Source organism: Chiloscyllium plagiosum, unplaced genomic scaffold, assembly GCF_037043375.1.
Source record: "Chiloscyllium plagiosum isolate Xiang-an unplaced genomic scaffold, Cpla_swu_hap1 HiC_scaffold_8, whole genome shotgun sequence".
NCBI lineage: Eukaryota > Metazoa > Chordata > Chondrichthyes > Orectolobiformes > Hemiscylliidae > Chiloscyllium > Chiloscyllium plagiosum.
The window spans coordinates 80,695,027-80,712,188 of record NW_028270146.1 but is presented as its reverse complement, the minus strand read 5'-3'; positions in this window follow the sequence as shown (position 1 = coordinate 80,712,188).

The window sequence follows — 17,162 nt, the reverse complement described above, 5'->3', positions numbered from 1 at the left end:
TCCTTCCTATCGGAAAGATGTTGTGAAACTTGAAAGGGTTGAGAAAAGATTTACAAGGATGTTGCCAGGGTTGGAGGATTTGAGCTATGGGGAGAGGCTGAACAGGCTGGGGCTGTTTTCCCTGGAGCATCAGAGGCTGAGGGCTGATGTTATAGAGGTTTACAAAATTATGAAGGGCATGGATAGGATAAATAGACAAAGTCTATTTGTCTATAAATAGACAAAGGGCATGGAAACAAAACCTTCGGTCCAACCTGTCCATGCTGACCAGATATCCCAACCCAATCTAGTCCCACCTGCCAGCACCCGGCCCATATCCCTCCAAACCCTTCCTATTAATATACCCATCCAAATGCCTCTTAAATGTTGCAATTGTACCAGCCTCCACCACATCCTCTGGCAGCTCATTCCATACACGTACCACCCTCTGCGTGAAAACGTTGCCCCTTAGGTCTCTTTTATATCTTTCCCCTCTCACCCTAAACCTATGTCCTCTAGTTCTGGACTCCCCGACCCTAGGGAAAAAACTTTGTCTATTTATCCTATTTATCCCTTCATAATTTTGTAAACCGCTATAAGGTCACCCCTCAGCCTCCGACCCTCCAGGAAAAACAGCCCCAACCTGTTCAGCCTCTCCGCATAGCCCAAATCCTCCAACCCTGGCAACATCCTTGTAAATCTTTTCTGAACCCTTTCAAGTTTCACAACATCTTTCTGATAGGAAGGAGAGCAGAATTGCACGTAATGTTCCAACAGTGGCCTAACCAATGTCCTGTACAGCCACAGTATGACATCCCAACTCCTGTACCCAATACTCTGACCAATAAAGGAAAGCATAGCAAACACCTTCTTCACTATCCTATCCATCTGCGACTCCATTTTCAATGAGCTATGAACCTGCACTCCAAGGTCTCTTTGTTCAGCAACACTCTCTCGGACCTTACCATTAAGTGTATGAGTCCTGCTAAGATTTGCTTTCCCAAGATGCAGCACCTCGCATTTATCTGAATTAAACTCCATCTGCCACTTCTCAGCCCATTGGCCCATCTGGTCAAGATCCAGTTGTAATCTGAGGTAACCTTCTTCGCTGTCCACTACACCTCCAGTTTTGGTGTTATCTGCAAACTTACTAACTGTACTCTTCTGCTCGCCTCCAAATGATTTATGTAAATGATAAAACGTAGAGGACCCTGTGAAAGAGCTACACTAGTTTTCATTAGACATTTACTCTTTACATACCTATGGAAAAATTTACAGTCAGTTCTGATGTTCCCCATATCCTTACTCTTGTGCTCTATTGTCCACTTTTTAATCAATCACTGGTCCTCCTTTGCTAACTGCTGAATCGTTCTCAATCCTCATGTTTACTGTTTCACACGGAGCTCCTTTGCTTGCCAGTTTCTTTTCCTTTATTCTTTTTCCCCTTTGTAGCTTTTTTTCTTCAACCCTCCCCGCTCCTCCCATCTCCAACCTTAGACTGCCTTGCCTTATCTGGAGAATGGAGCGGAGGCAGATGAGTCGCGACTGGACCTCAGAGCGAACACAGGTCAATTTGCAGAGTGGCAGCGGGCTGGAGCCAGAGTACCAGTGGAACAGGCATGGACCAAAGCCAGAGCAGTGGCCAAGGGATTCATGGACGGAGGCTGGCACGTGGAGGCAACAAGGCCTCATCTTCTGGGGCTGGCAACCACAGACTCATGTTGGAGAGAGACTGGAACTTAAATACCTTATGGTCACTTTCCATTATCACTCTGGACTTTTAAAACTTTATTCACATGCTAAACCTTTGTTTTTATTCAGTAACAGCACTTAAAGTATCTGTATCTAGGTACTTTGTACCAAAGATGGCACCAAGAGGTGACATTACAAACATTTCACTGCACTCATTTGAGTGCACGTGACAATAAAGGCTATTCTATTTCTCCATGCCAATTCTATTTTGGATCTAATAGTATTTCAAATTTCCATAGTTTGGCCAATCAAGGCTGGCACTTCATTGCTGTACACTGGGAGTACTACATGGTCAACAAATGAAAATTTGCAGCTGAGATGCTAAACCAAACCAACCTTTCCAGTGGATACTCCTCTTTCCCACATACAGGAACTCATCCTGTTCCTTCATGAAAAATTTCAGGAATTCCATTGTCAAACTGAATCATTTCTCTTACTAGTCTTCAGGTTAAAAGGATGAAATTAAATGAATAAGTAACACCTATACTTGTGTAAAATCTATTGTCTATTTCCATATCATTCAAAGACATTGCTGACAAACAGAATTGGTAAACTGCAAGAGATTAGATACTTGAAATGATTCTGTATTGTTCATGAAAATGAAAACTATCAGAACTTGATTCAAATGTGATTATCTAAGAGCTGTCAATGGTGGCAATAAGTATTGAAGAATAAGGATGTTGTTGCACACATATTTTTGTCCCTAGATAATTAAATCGATGTGTTACTCACTAATAATATGCAGATCACATGGGATCAGTGCAGAGTCTTTCCCTTATCAGGAAAGAAAATACTTATGTAAGAAACTACAGTCAAATGCAAGTGTACCAATTGTACTTAATTACTGCTAAGCAGCAACGCTAGACCACCTTTAGCATTATTGATTCTCTTATATTTAAACCACTCATTTTTGCTTCAGTGTACTTAAAATAAATGTTACAGGCAAATCAGAAATTGCTCTAAACAAGCCAATAGATCATTTCTATAATTATATAAGGTTGAATCTTATGTTTATGTGACTAATTTTCAATCTCATCAAGTTTTTTTGAGATTTGTTAGGCGAGAGACAAGCAAGATTTATAGTCTCAGTTATAGACTTCAACAGCACAAAAAAGGACCTTTGGCCCATTGAGTCTCTGCCAGTCATAGAGTCATAGAGTCACAGAGATCTACAGCATGGAAACAGACCCTTCAGTCCAGCTTGTCCATGCCGACCAGATATTCCAATCCAATCTAGTCCCACTTGCCAGCACCCAGTGCCATATCCCTCCAGACCCTTACTGTTCATACACCCATCCCAATGCCTATTAAATATTGCAATTGTACTAGCCTCCACCACTTCCTCTGGCAGCCCATTCAGCACACGCACCACCTCTGCATGAAATATTTGCCCCTTAGGTCTCTTTTGTATCTTTCCCCTCTCACTCTAAACTTATGCCCTCCAGTTCTAGACTCCCCTACCCCAGTGAGAAAAACCTTGTCTGTTTACCCTATCCATACCCCTCTTTCCAATCCCATCTTCCAGCACTTGGCCCATGCCCTTGTGTACATTGGCATCACAAGCGAACATCTAAATACTTATTTAATGTTATGAGGGTTTCTGCATATACAACCCTTATCGGTAATGAATTCTAGATTCCACCATCTTCTGGATGAAGAAAACATTTCTCATATACCCTCTAAACCACTCCCAACTTACCTTAAATCGATGCCTCTGGCCACTGATCAGGAGGATGAGGGATCAGCCACAAGACATCTCACCATATTTTATGAAACTTCCCCCATTGACCTCAATGGCAACAATCCTGTCCAATTCTGGCCCCAGCTTATCATGCATCAATCCCAGGACAACTCACCACTCAGCAAATATCCACCAAAAGACCAGCATATTTGCCATCCCTACCGTCTTTAAAATGTCACTGCGCACCCATTGAAGAATTGGCAGTTAGCCATTATCCATCACCAATAACATAATGGCACAGTACCTGCAAAGTTATGCAAGGCTAATACTCCACCTCAACACAACCCATCATCACAGTTTATTCACAAGGTTATGCAGGGTATCTGTCCTTATAAACATCCCCTATAAACATCCTCTCAAGGTCACTGCTATTCTATGTCCAATGCCCACTAGATCCACAGCTTGTCATTGTACAGAGTGGACCATCTCATGTAAAAAAATCAATCAGGCAGTTCTAAATAGGAGGTTTTATTTGCAGCCACCAGAAGGGTAACACGAACAAAACCAATAAAGGCTTCAGTTTGCCCCCAGAATGCAAACTAAATGCCAGCATCATGACCAATGACTATTAAATAATTGTCCACTGTACCCTACTTTTTTCTACTCAAATTAGGTGTCAACCAAATCCTGTCTGGTTTGCAGCCAAGCTCTATATTTTCCTTCTCCTGGGATGCTTTTACTGTTCCCCAGGTTCCTCAGCATCGATTACTGCACCTTGCTGCCTGCTCCAATTGTGCAGACCATAATGCACCAGAATAAGGTGGCACACTGTGACTGGCCCAACTGGAAAGCCTCCCCAGTTCAATCCAAGTAATGGAATGCATCTTCAGCAGTCCCACCATCTGGACCACCACAGCGTCGATCACATCATTTATTAAGTGATTGCCATGAACTTCTGCATCATTGAAATGCCAAGGTGATGGCATTTGCAGCACCAATGTCACAAGCCACCATTGACCAACATTTGAATCCTATGCACTTTCACTCTGTATTGCAAATAATCAAATAAATGATTGGAAATTAAATGTAGACGAGAGTTTGCAAGTGCCTGCTTCATTATTGCTGCTGCAATGTTCTAGCATTCAAAACATGGATCCTATGCTTTTGCCCGTCAAACTGACACTGGCTTCACCAACCCTGAGTTTTGTCTGACCCATTTTCCAGTTGCAGTTAGTATCTAGAGGATGCCAAGTGATGACAGGGAATCCAGCTTCCAGACAATCCATCAACAATGAGGCTCTGCCTGGTCACCACATGCACTCCCAGAGCCTCCAAGTCCACCCTTACTTTGCACTACATCAACAGCCCATTGCCCCCCACATTGAAATTTACATCCACATGTCCTCTGTGCTGCTGGGGCCCTGACATTACACCTTACTTATTCCCACCCAGGACCTGTACACTCCCTCCATGGGGACCACATTACCAATAACCTTGCCTCATCTAGCCAACCATGCCTTCCGATGCTATTCTGCATACGCCCCTTAAATCTCAGCTTTCTCCATCTTGCCACGGTCCTTGTCCACACTTCATTACATTCCTCTGCTTTGACCCTTGCCTTGACTGGCCCATCCCCACATTCTTTCTTTGTACCTAAAGCCCTCTCTTCCACCTTCTTCAAAAATCAACACACTGACCCACTGGACTGCATTCACCCCAGCCTTCTCTGACCAATGATACGTAACTCCCCTGACCGCTGTGTTTGCAGCTCCCCGACTGATGACACTCTATTCCCCCGCCTGCTTGTGATGGCTCTACAGAACTGACCATTACCCGCTTCCCATACTGTAATCTTTTATATCCATTTGCAATGACTGGCCCATGCAGATGATGTATCATGATCAAGTTTGTGGACTGTGTGCCTGTGACTGAAATTACTGGGACCTCCTGACCTGCAGGGGGCCTCGTGATTGGATTGATAAATAGCCTGCACCTACTTTCCAAATTGGTTGAATAAATGTGCGATGTGATGGCCATGCAGCTGGCATGTTGTCTGTGTTAGATTGACAGCTCTGTGTCCCATACAGCAACATGTCCTCCCTTTCCCACCCCTATCTGCCAGGACAGATTCCTAATGAGAAGCATGACAAACAGCCTGTCTGTACAAAAGAGCTCATCAATCCGGCAGCACAGAGCTTTGAGGTTGTGCTGAAACACCAATACTGAAAGTTATTACAGACAAGGGAAGACAAGGCAGGACATGGATGCTAGGTAAAAACAATGACTGCAGATGCTGGAAACCAGATTCTGGATTAGTGGTGCTGGAAGAGCACAGCAGTTCAGGCAGCATCCGAGGACAGGCAAAATCCGAGGACAGGCAAAATCGACGTTTCGGGCAAATTCCTGATGAAGGGCTTTTGCCCGAAACGTCGATTTTGCCTGTCCTCGGATTTTGCCTGTCCTCGGATGTTGCCTGAACTGCTGTGCTCTTCCAGCACCACTAATCCAGGACATGGATGCTGCCAGCATACAGGAAAGGTGCTAGGAAAGCAAGAAAGAAGCCCTGAAATGCATCTTGATCTAACTCAGTAACCTGTCCCACGAATAAAGAGTCCTTGTTAGCAATATTTCAAAGTTAGTTGCCATTGTGTCTTTCAAGGCAAGTCTGTGCTTCGTAAGTAGGCTGCAAGTGGATCAGAGAGGTGTCATGAGGATCCTGAGTGGTTGGCAAATGACTGCTTGGAGTTGTTAATGCTCCATTGGTGGAAAGGAAAATTTTCTGCATACAACCTACTCCTCTTGAAAACAATTACAATTAAAATGCTTTCACAATAAATACAGAGATGGTTAATTATCCTCATCAAACACAAAAGTGTGCCACATCATTATGCGGGAAAAAGGTGACCATAAAGATCAAAACCATTTTCCAAGAAATTTAACAATTTTGTTCCAGTATAGGCTTACCAGAAGAATATGGGTATAGTGCTCATCTAACAGAGAGTTTCCTCAAAACTTGAAGTAAAAATAAAGTCAAATGCAAGACATTTGAACAACTGTTCAGCTCTTTGAAACAAGAGCATCAATGCGCAGATTGATGCAGAGCAAACTTTGAAGTTGGCAACGAAGACACTGATACATTTGCACTAAGTAAAAAAAAGAGTTCTGCTGAAACGTAGATAAAGTTAATATGTCTGATTGTTGACTTACGCATGTTGGAATGCACATTGGATTCTTGGATTTCATTTTTTGCATTCTTTAAATATCAAAATCTTAAAAGTTTGCATCTATTTGTAGAAAAAAAAGCAAACCATAATAAATGGAAATATAAGCTACTTGGATAAAGTGCTTCAAATGCAGGCCTGAAAACCGATTTGAGGAACTCACTCGACCTGTGAATGATCTTGAGAGACAGTAGTCGTACCCCTATGCTCATTCACTTTGCTCAGGGCTCCATTGAAATACAGAGCGGCACTTCTGTACTGACACTTATTTTGTTAAGGAAAACTTACCATCTTTCTACAGGAGCATACAACTGCTCTCTCACTAGAGGTGATGATTTAATCTGATCTGAGGACCTACATTCCTCAGTCCAGGGGAAAGGTTGAGAAGGAGATTCCTCCATGATAATCTTATTTTGTAATAGAGAACCATCAAAGGAAGGGAACCTCAACTCCTTTTCACAGCGGTCGGCTGCTGCACCCTGAATTTTAAAGATTCTGGCACTCAGGGTGCAAAGTTAGTAGAGTGCCAGCTGGGCAGGGTGCCAGGCAACAAGGTGCCAGCTGGGCAACGTGCCAGTTAGGAATTGGTAAATGGTCAATGGTGGAATGCCAGGTGAGATGTGAGGAGGGTGCTAGGTGGACAGGGTGCCAGGTTGATAGCGTGTCTTTTGGCAGGGTGCCAACAATGGAGGGGTTGGGTGCTGGTGTAGAATGTCAGATGAGTGGCAGAGTCAGGCACAATGTAAATGTGGTGTCATCTCAGGTACAGGTAGGGTGCCATGTGCATAGGATGCCAGAGTACAAGGTGGCAATGTGGGTGGTGCTGTGCATAGCGTAGTTCTCCTGGCGTGGGAGAAATTGTCCCCTCTGGCAGGAGGGGGTGAATCGGCTTAGTCCTAGCAGGGTGGGGATGGTGGGGGTCACGTTGGGTCATGTCACATCAGATCTGGGTATGTACCTAATAGTCTAATTTGACCTGAGTCATTAGAACCTTCCAAAGTCTCTAATTTAAATGGAGACTTTGGTGGGTTCCAGGCATAGAGAAATTGCACAGTGGAAAATTCAATTTCCCAGGCAATTCCTTTGGAGTCTGCCATGCTGGAAATTTTGCAAGGTCCCCAATCACAACTGCCACCTATCCTGGAATAGCAATTCCATCAAAGAATCCAGGCCTAGATGTCTGCAATGCCACTCAATCTTTCCAGCCTAGAATGGGAAGAATGGAAACTGTGGAATTTCATTGTGCCGATGCTGTTAGAACCAGGTGAGCATAGTGTTTTAGGGGTGGGGTAGTAATTAATTAGCCGCATTTGTTAAGATATGGCAAGAAACTGTCCTAAAGACTTGAGAAACTGAGGCAGCAAAATAAAAGGGAGATTCAGCCTGTAGTTTTCTATAGTTAAAGTGTACACAACTAAATTGCACTTGAACTTCAAGTTGCAGTAAAAACCTCTCCTCAAGACATTTCAGCTCTGTAGCAATGTCCAACTTCTACTTTCCAGTTTGTAACCTGATAAGAAAAATATGTGATTCCTTAGAATGCAGCTACAGCAAGCTAATAGAATGTTATTGTTTATAGTTTATTGTAAGGTGTATAGAATACAAAAGTAGAGAAGTTATGCTTCAGTTATAATTGGGCATCAGTGGAACCATGTCTGGAGTACTGTGCACAGCATTGGCTACTTATTCAAGGAAGAAGCTAAATTCAATGGACACAGTTCAGAGAATGTTTAGCAGACTAACAGATGCAATGGGTGGGTTATCTGATGAGGAAGGGTTGGACTGGTTTCAAAAAGTTTAGAATAGAGTAGGAAAGCAAGAGAGACATGATTAAAACATAAAAGACCTGAAGGGTCTTGATGTTGTTCATGTGAAAAGGATGTGTCGTCTTATGGAATAATCTAGAACTTGGTGTCACTGTTTCAGAATAAGACAAAAGTGAGGATAAATATTTTCTCATAGTGTCGTAAATTTCCCTCAAAAAAGCAGTACTCATCTTTTTAAAGCAAAGTTAGGTCAATCCTTGATAAGCAAGGGGTGAAAGGTTACCATTAGTAGGTGGGAATATGGAGTAATCACTTCAACCATAATCTCACTGAATGGCAGAGTAAGCTCAAGAAACCAAATAGTTTACTGCAAATTCTAATCTGTATGTTCGGATGATGCTGCTGAATTAGAGAAAATTTTAAATTAAATAGGAGTAAATGCAGTGAACTGGTTGGAATCATTGAGACTAATTGAAACTGGGCAGGTAATCACACTGGGACAGGAAGAAGTCTTTATGTGGCCTAGTCAATGAGAGACAACTTGGGAAGCCACAATCAATAATCATGCACCCAATTAGTCAATCCAAATCCACAAGCATATTGCACAAGTTCTCTTTCGAAAATGTATTCTACATTTAAATGCTTGGGGGAAAAAAAAAGAGTCAAAAGTAGAAAAGATAAAAATATAAGGGAAATATAACAAAGTAAAATTGCAGTCAAGGAAATCCAAAAAGACACAAATTAATAACTGGCATACAGGTGTCTGGAATAAATATGGGATCTTAACCATATCTTGTCAGTAACGGTAACCCAATGGCAATTTTTGCAGAATTGACCAATCAGTGGCAAAATGGCAGACTCAAATCCCAAGATGCCTGGTAAACTGTTGGACAAAAAGTAAACCTTCTAGAGTTGAAGAGGCTGCAGTATGTTATTTGAACTAAGGAAGAGAGATGATTTCTTCCTTTTGAGATGTCTTCCTTGTGAATTTTACAATAATGGAGAACAGAAATGGCCACAGAGGGGGACTACACCCATAAACTGTAGCTAGATATGTATGGTGACAACAGAGTATGGTACATTCCTGGGATCCTAAATTTCTGGACACCTTGAGTCCAATTGTCTCCATGTTGCTAGTAAACCACCTCCAAGTATCCTAATAGTGTGAGTTGTGGTGGCTGTTCTGCAGACTGACTGGAAGATTCTAATTGGTCTCTGATCAATGGCCTTAATTAGTAATTCAGTTGAAATAACAAGCTACTTACAGCTTATGCCTAGGTAGCTGCACTTTGTATGTAACAGTATTGTCTAATGTACAAATGTCATTGTCACTGTCTTGCCATAAGTGGAACTGGGATTTGAGGTTTGTCCTCATCTCCCTGTAAAATGGTTGAATGGTAGGGTTTGGGGCCTAGCTTTGCTGCTCCTCTCCCTTGTAACGTTGCTGTCTCTTATGTACAGCTGTAAATGTTTTTTGTAAATTGTTTGTTTGTAATTTGTTTAATAAAATAATATGCCTAGGTAGCTATTCTGCCTTTGATTCAGGCTTGAGGATGATTCCAGGGAGTTGAAACATAGTGGAAAACTACCATGCTATCTTGAGTCAAGACATTTTGCTCCGGCACCCTTCTGTTCCCAGCCCAAACCTCTTCTTGAAAAGTATGCCTCAGAATGTATTTATGAAACAAATTTTGAAAGCTAGAACATGCCATTAATGTCTTCTTTAAATAAAGCAGAGATGTGCCTTGACTTCATTATAATTAATTTGATGTAAATTTGGTGGTTTTGACCTTGCTCACAAATATTTTATGCAATAACGTACCTAACAAAATGAGCATGAGGACCAGATAATTGCACTCTTAGAATGAACAAGACTTTGAGCTAACACCAATTCATCCAATTTCCAGAAGGATTTTTATGACTTAGCAACTTAGTTGTATCATGCCCAAAACAGTAGAGCTTAAAACATGATGCAAGCAACATTTTTCTTATTGTGGTTGCAAAGAAACACTGTTTCATAATATTAAGACGAAAAATAACCTTTTAAAAATATTACCTTCCGTTTGTTTGACCTGATGTTACCATCACCAAATGAATCTAAGTTGTGATTTGTAGGTTAGTATGAAAATTATATCTTCATATCGAAAGTAAAGTTGGAAAGTTTTTGTTCCCAAATTTTATGAAGGAGAATGAACTTGTTGCTAAATTGTGTTCTGATTTAACTGCATCTTCTAATTCACTTACACTGGTTCACATGGACACATAAGTATCACAAGGACAATGCACTGAAGGAGAATGCATGTCATGCAATTATTTATTGGAATTCAGTTATAATAAATTCAGACACATGGTCACTGATATTTAACATAACGCCAATAGAGTGAGGATGGGTTACAGTGGAAATTCAAGTAATATAGACACTGGTCATTGTCAGGTGCAAAGGGTTGTACTGGAAGGCTGCAGCCAGAGAGTGAAGGGTGAGAGAAATTGTTGTCATTGTTACTGGATGGGAGGAATCTGAAAGTTGACTAGGTAAGAGGCAGGGAAGTTGTGAGTGGAATGGGTGGAGGTGAAGATTGCACTGGCTTTAAGGTTTGGGGGCACTTTGATTTTGGGAAGGCAATCCATCATTGGTGAAGAGGTTCCTGGAGTGTTCTGAGGCTGAGTCCAGCCTTGCTTCTCCTGGCCTACACCCAGTGTTGGAAAGGTACTAACCTATTGAAACCAGGAAACACTGATCTGGTATTTTGAAATCTAAAAATCTGTTAAGAATTGAGGCACACAGCTTTGTTAGTATATTCAAATAATATTTTATTTGATTTATTATTGTCAGATGTACTGAGATACAGTGAAAAGTATTGTTTTGCGTGCTATCTAAGCAATTCACACCTTACCTAAGTACATCAGAATAATAGAACAATCTGCAGAATATAGTGTAACAGCTGCAGAGAAGGTATAGAGAAAATCAACTCTAATATGTGTGAGGTCCATCCTGAAATCACCGGAGATGGAGACAGAGAGGTCCAGGAAGGAGAGGTAGGTGTCTGAGATGGTCCAGTGAAGAAGCTGTTTTTCAATCTGCTGGTAGCATTTTCAAAATCTTGTATCTTCTGCCTGATGGAAGAGGGTGGAAGAGAGTATAACTTGGGTGGGAGAGGTGTTTGATTATTTTGACTGCTTTCTTGAGCTGGAAGTGTACATGGAGTCAATGAAAGGAAGGCTAGGTTTTGTGATGGACTGGTCTGAAATTACAACTTTCTATAATTTCTTACAGTCTTGGGCAGAGCAGTTGCCAAGTCAAGCTGTGATATGTCCTGATAGGATGCTCTCTATGGTGCACCTATAAAAATTGGTAAGCTTCATTATAGGCATGTTGAATTTCCTTAGCTTTCTGAAGAAGTAGAGGTTTTAGTCTGTTGCCTTAACTGTAGCATCAATGGTAATACTTACTCGTAGGAATTTGAAGCTCTCAACCACCTCCATCTCAGCACAGCTGCAAACAGAGACATGTCCTCCATTCCACCTCCTGAAGTCGATGACCAGCTCCTTTGTTTTGCTGACAATGGGGGTGAGATTGTTGTCTTTACACTATGCCGCTAAGCTGTCTATCTCTCTATCATCCAACTCCATTTCCGTCCCGCTCTCTGATAGCTTTCCAAGATGGTGGCTGAGTTTTTTTCTCTCCTTACCTTCTGGAGGGAACCCAGATGTGGAGGCTCTGGCAGCGGCAATAGCAGAGGCTGGGGACCTGGAGCACAGACAAAGCAGTCGGTGACATAGCAGCTTCTCCAAGGTGGGAATGGGTGGGGTCCCTGAGTGGTACCACAGCGGGACTCTAGCAGTCTGCAGCAAGGTGGCCAGTAATGCTGGATGTGGTGGTCAGCTGTGAGATGGCAGCACGGGCATCGACAGATAGAGTGCAGCATGGAGGAGAGGTCTTTCCTCGTAGAGAGCACAAGATTGAGCCTAGCATGTGGGAGAGATCGATCCCTGGTGGGGACTACAAGCCCTCATGGGGAAAGCTCAGTGTGGAGGACTGCTGGCCCATGGTTAAAGAAGGGCCCTAATTTTGTAACGTTTAACTTTATTTCTTTATTTACCACTCCTTACTGAGAAGAACTGTAATGTTGAACATTTAGGTTGTAAACTTATGCTCACACCTCTCCCTTACCTCCATCCAAGGCCCCAAAGGATCTTTTCACATCTGGCAGAGATTTTCCTGCACATCCACCCACCTCATCTACTGTGTCCATTGCTCTCAATGTGGTCTCCTCTACATCGGGGACACAGGATGCCAACTCGCGGAGCATTTCAGGGAACATTTCTCGGACACATGCACCAAACAATCCTGTGGCCAACCACTTTAACTCCCCCTCCCACTCGCCCAAGGACGTGTAAGTCCTGGGTGTCCTCTACTACCATATCCAAACCACACAACTAGAGCAAGAATGCCTCATCTTCCACCTCAGAACCCTTAAACCACACAGCATCAACATCGACTTCACTAGTTTCCAAATCTCCCCTCCACCACCTCATCCAAGATCTAACCCTTCAATTTAGCACCACTGTTTTGACCTGTTCTACCTATCTATCTTTCTTCCCACCAATCTGCTCCACCATCCCTACTGCCCTATCACAATTACCCTCCACCTGCATCTATCTATTGCCTTCCCAGATACCTCCCCTCCATCCCCACCTATTTATCTCTCAGCCTCCTACCCCACCCACCAACATTCCTGATGAAGGCCTTATGCCTAAGCATTAACTTTGCTGCTCCTTGGATGCTGCCTGACCTGCTGTGCTTTTCCAGCACCACACTTTTTGACTGCTATATTCCTGTAGTTGAGTTCGAATGAAAATAAAACCTAATTCTAATTTGTTCCTGTACACTGTCTTGTCATTGTTTGAGATCTGACCCACTACAGTGGTGTCATCAGCAAATTTATAAATGGAGTTAGAGCTGAATTTGGCCACATAATCATGAGTGTATAAGGAGCATAGTAAGGGGCTGAATATGCAGCCTTGCAGAGCACCAGTGTTGAGGATTATTGAGAAGGAGTTGTTGTCACCCATCCTTACTGATTGCGGTCTGCGGGTCAGGAAGTGAATGATCCAGTTGTAGAGGGGGAACAGATTGCTATGTCTGGGAGTTTGGATATGAATTTGTTGAAATTATGGTGATGAATGTGGAGCTAATGTCAATAAATAGGAGTCTGACGCAGGTATCCACGTTATCCAGTTATGACAGGGATGAGTGTAGGGCCAGGGAGGTGGTGTCTGCTGTGGACCTACTGTGACAGTAGGTGAATTGGAGTGGATCAAGGCAATCAGGGAGACTGGAGTTATTGTGTGCCATTACTACCCTCGCAATGCACTCATAATGATGGGATGTCAGAGCCACCAGACGGTGGTGATTAAGGCATGTTGCCTGAGTTTTCTTTGGCACCAGGATGATAGTCATCTTCTTGAAGCAGGTGGGAACAATTCAGCATCCTTACACTCATTTAGTCACCCATTATACAAATCATTTCCAATGAAACTGAAAGTGAATTTGCCAGAGGTAGATTGGGAGCTGCATTGTGGATTTTTGAAAATTTATCCCACCCTTTTACTTGAAAAATATAAAAACATGACCACTGCTTTTGTCATTTTCCAAAAACATACTGCTAAAATGTAATATGGTAGGATATTATGTTAATCATGGTCCTAGAGAAACACTAGGTCATTAATGTCTTTCAAGAAAGGAAATGTGTAATGCTTGCATGGAATTATCAACATGTATTTTGACTCCATCACTGTGTCGCTGCTTATTAATAGCCTTAGGACATGCAGGGATGATAATAACTACCGTCTTTCCAGTTAAAGAACATTAAAAACTCAAGGTTCTGCAAGTGTGATTTGTAAAATACTTGCAGTGCAGATCAATTCAATTCAAATACCTATGTTTTAATCACTAAAGGACTACATTGAAGAAAATTATACTTCATTCATGGTCATACTGTGAACATCTATTCACATCCATTATCTGAGTCACTTCCAAAAGTTGGTGTTAATAAAATTCAGTTAAAGCTGGTTAACCAAACTGTAGTTACCTTACTCAGCTAGATCTCCCACAAGCTTGTAATTATCATACTGTATATCTGTTTCTACGGCAAATTGATTTTGTTCAATCCTACACACCACTGCTATAAATAGACAATTAGCTCTTAACTTAGCCAACAGGAGGTGTGTCTTAAAGTAGTTTGGATATCCCAATGTAGCTATTTGAAACTGCGCTTAACCAAGATACAACTTTGTTGAATCCCTGGATTGTACTTTCAGCCAGCTAGGCAAAAAGATGAAATGACCTACAACATTTTGTGGTATTTTTCCAAATGTTAAATGATAGCATACTAATTAATATGTGTAATCAAAGTTAAGTGAGAGAAAAGTCAATGCCACAAATTGAAAAGATATATTTACAATATTCCGCAAGTATCAAAGCACACTTCACATCAATTATTAAGATGTTTGTAAAAACAGAGAATTCAATCAGATGAAAAATTCTGAATTGCAATGAAATGTATTTACATTGGATAAAATCAAAATGCTCTGGATGATAGAAATCTGGAATAAACATAGATAATGCTGGGAAAAAAATCATCTAGTGTTAACTGTAGAGAGATTTTAACATTTTGACTCTGATGTAAGTTTTCTTCAGAACTGAAAAGCTTGAGAAAATGATTTTGTTTACAAAGGCTGAGGTTGTAAATTGGGATAATAGAGATATAAATGGCTGTAAATTAAAGTGTGAAAGCGTGAAAATGTGTCTGTTTGGCTGAGAGCAAAGTAAACAAATACACAAGACAGGTCTGTGGGAGGAGAGGAGAAGAATGTAAGAAAAATGGAGGACAAATGTCAGGAAGTCAGGCTCTGGAATTGTGGAATTCAATATTGCATCCTAGTGCCCTGCAGAAAATGTGGCATTGTCCCTCGAGTTTGCGGTGTTCTTCATTGAAATACTGCAGTGGGCCCAGGTCAGAAATGTTAACATGAGAGCAAGGTGGTTTATTAAAATGACAAGCAACTGGAAGATCAGGGTCATCCAAATATAGACAGAGCAGAGGTGTTCCATTAAGTAGTTACCCATTAAGTAGTCTTCACTTGGTCTTGCCAATATAATTATATTGTGAGCAGTGAATACAGTAGACCTGATTGAACAAAGTACAAGTAAAATGTTACTTTACTGGGAGGTCTGTTTGGAGCCGTGGATAGTGAGGAGAGGAGATGAGTCAACAAGTGTTGCATATACAGGTACTGTTATTGCATGGGAAAGTGCCATGGGAGAATGATGAAGTGTTAGCTATGGATGAGTGGACCAAAGAGGGAACAATTTCCGTTGTTGACGATGCTGACATTGGAGTGGAGGGAAGGTACGTTTGGTGGTGGATCCTGCTGGAGGTGACAGAAATGGCAGAGGATGATCCTTCAGTAATGTTTAGTGGGCTGGTGAATAAGATTAAGGGAACCCTACCATATTTCTGTGAAGGTGAGCAAAGGTGAGGGCAGAAGTGTGGGAAATAAGACACAGCTTAGGATCCTACCAAACAAAATAGGGGAGAATCCTTGGGTGAGGAAAAATGTCATGACAGAAGCATGTCAGTGGAAGGTAGCATCATCAAATCAGATGGGACACAGATGAAGAAACTGAGGGAAGAGTCCAGAAACCTTGCAGGGAGTAGAGTGTAAGGAAGTGTAGTGGAGGTAACTGTGGGAGTTGGTGGGTTTCTAATATATATTGGTGGACAGTCTATCTTCAACATGGAAATTGAGAAACAAGGAAGGAGAACAAAGAGTCAATGACGAATAAGGTGAGAGCCAGAGAAAGAATAAAACAAACATTTTCAAACCTCTTTCAGTTCTGAAGAAAAGACATATCAGACTTGAAATGTTAACTTTATTTTTCTCTCCACAGATGCTGCCAGACTTGCTGAGTTTCTCCAGCATTCTCTGTGCTTGGTTATTGTACGCATTCTATCAATCCATAGCTGTTGATTGGTTCAAGACTAAAATCACCGCAAGGAAATCTGTTCTTGAAGACAAGTGGTCTGCTATCATTACTTACAGCAGAGATTTGATCACCTGACGATAACTGTGTGATTTAATTGAATCTATTTTGTTTACACTTTGCACTAAGTGTGTTGGATTTAATTTAAGATTGAGTCAGTCATAATTCTTGATAACAAAATCTAAAGAGGTGAAGTCATTTATAATCTTCTAAGGAAATAATGTAATGCCATTGCTGACATCTTGGAAAATCAGACAGCAAATGCATGTCTTCTTTAACATTCCTACATAGAGTTGTCTTACATCACGAGCCTAGCTTCTGGAAGTAGGATATGTAGTACGTATTTTTAAAAAAATGAAGGACTGGCACCCAGGAGTCAGGAACAAATGTAGTTACTGATCCATACACTATAAGGAACAGTAACCCAAAGTCAATATTTTCAGGATTGGTCAATTAGTGTGTGTCCAAAGTTCAACCAAAGGTGGTCTGTCAAATCCATCAGACAAAAAGAAGTCTCTCCATAGTTGAAAGAATAGAGCCTGTGCTTGCAGCAAAGGCAGGGAAGATCCTTTCCAGTTGCAAATTGGAGAAATTGGTCGAGCATTATGCTCTACTGAAACACCAGAGAAATCCTGTCATGTCAGAGCTGGTTGTTGAACAGTGGCTGTGTTCTTACCTTTGAGTCAGGAGCCCCGGGTTCAAGTCTGACCTGCTCC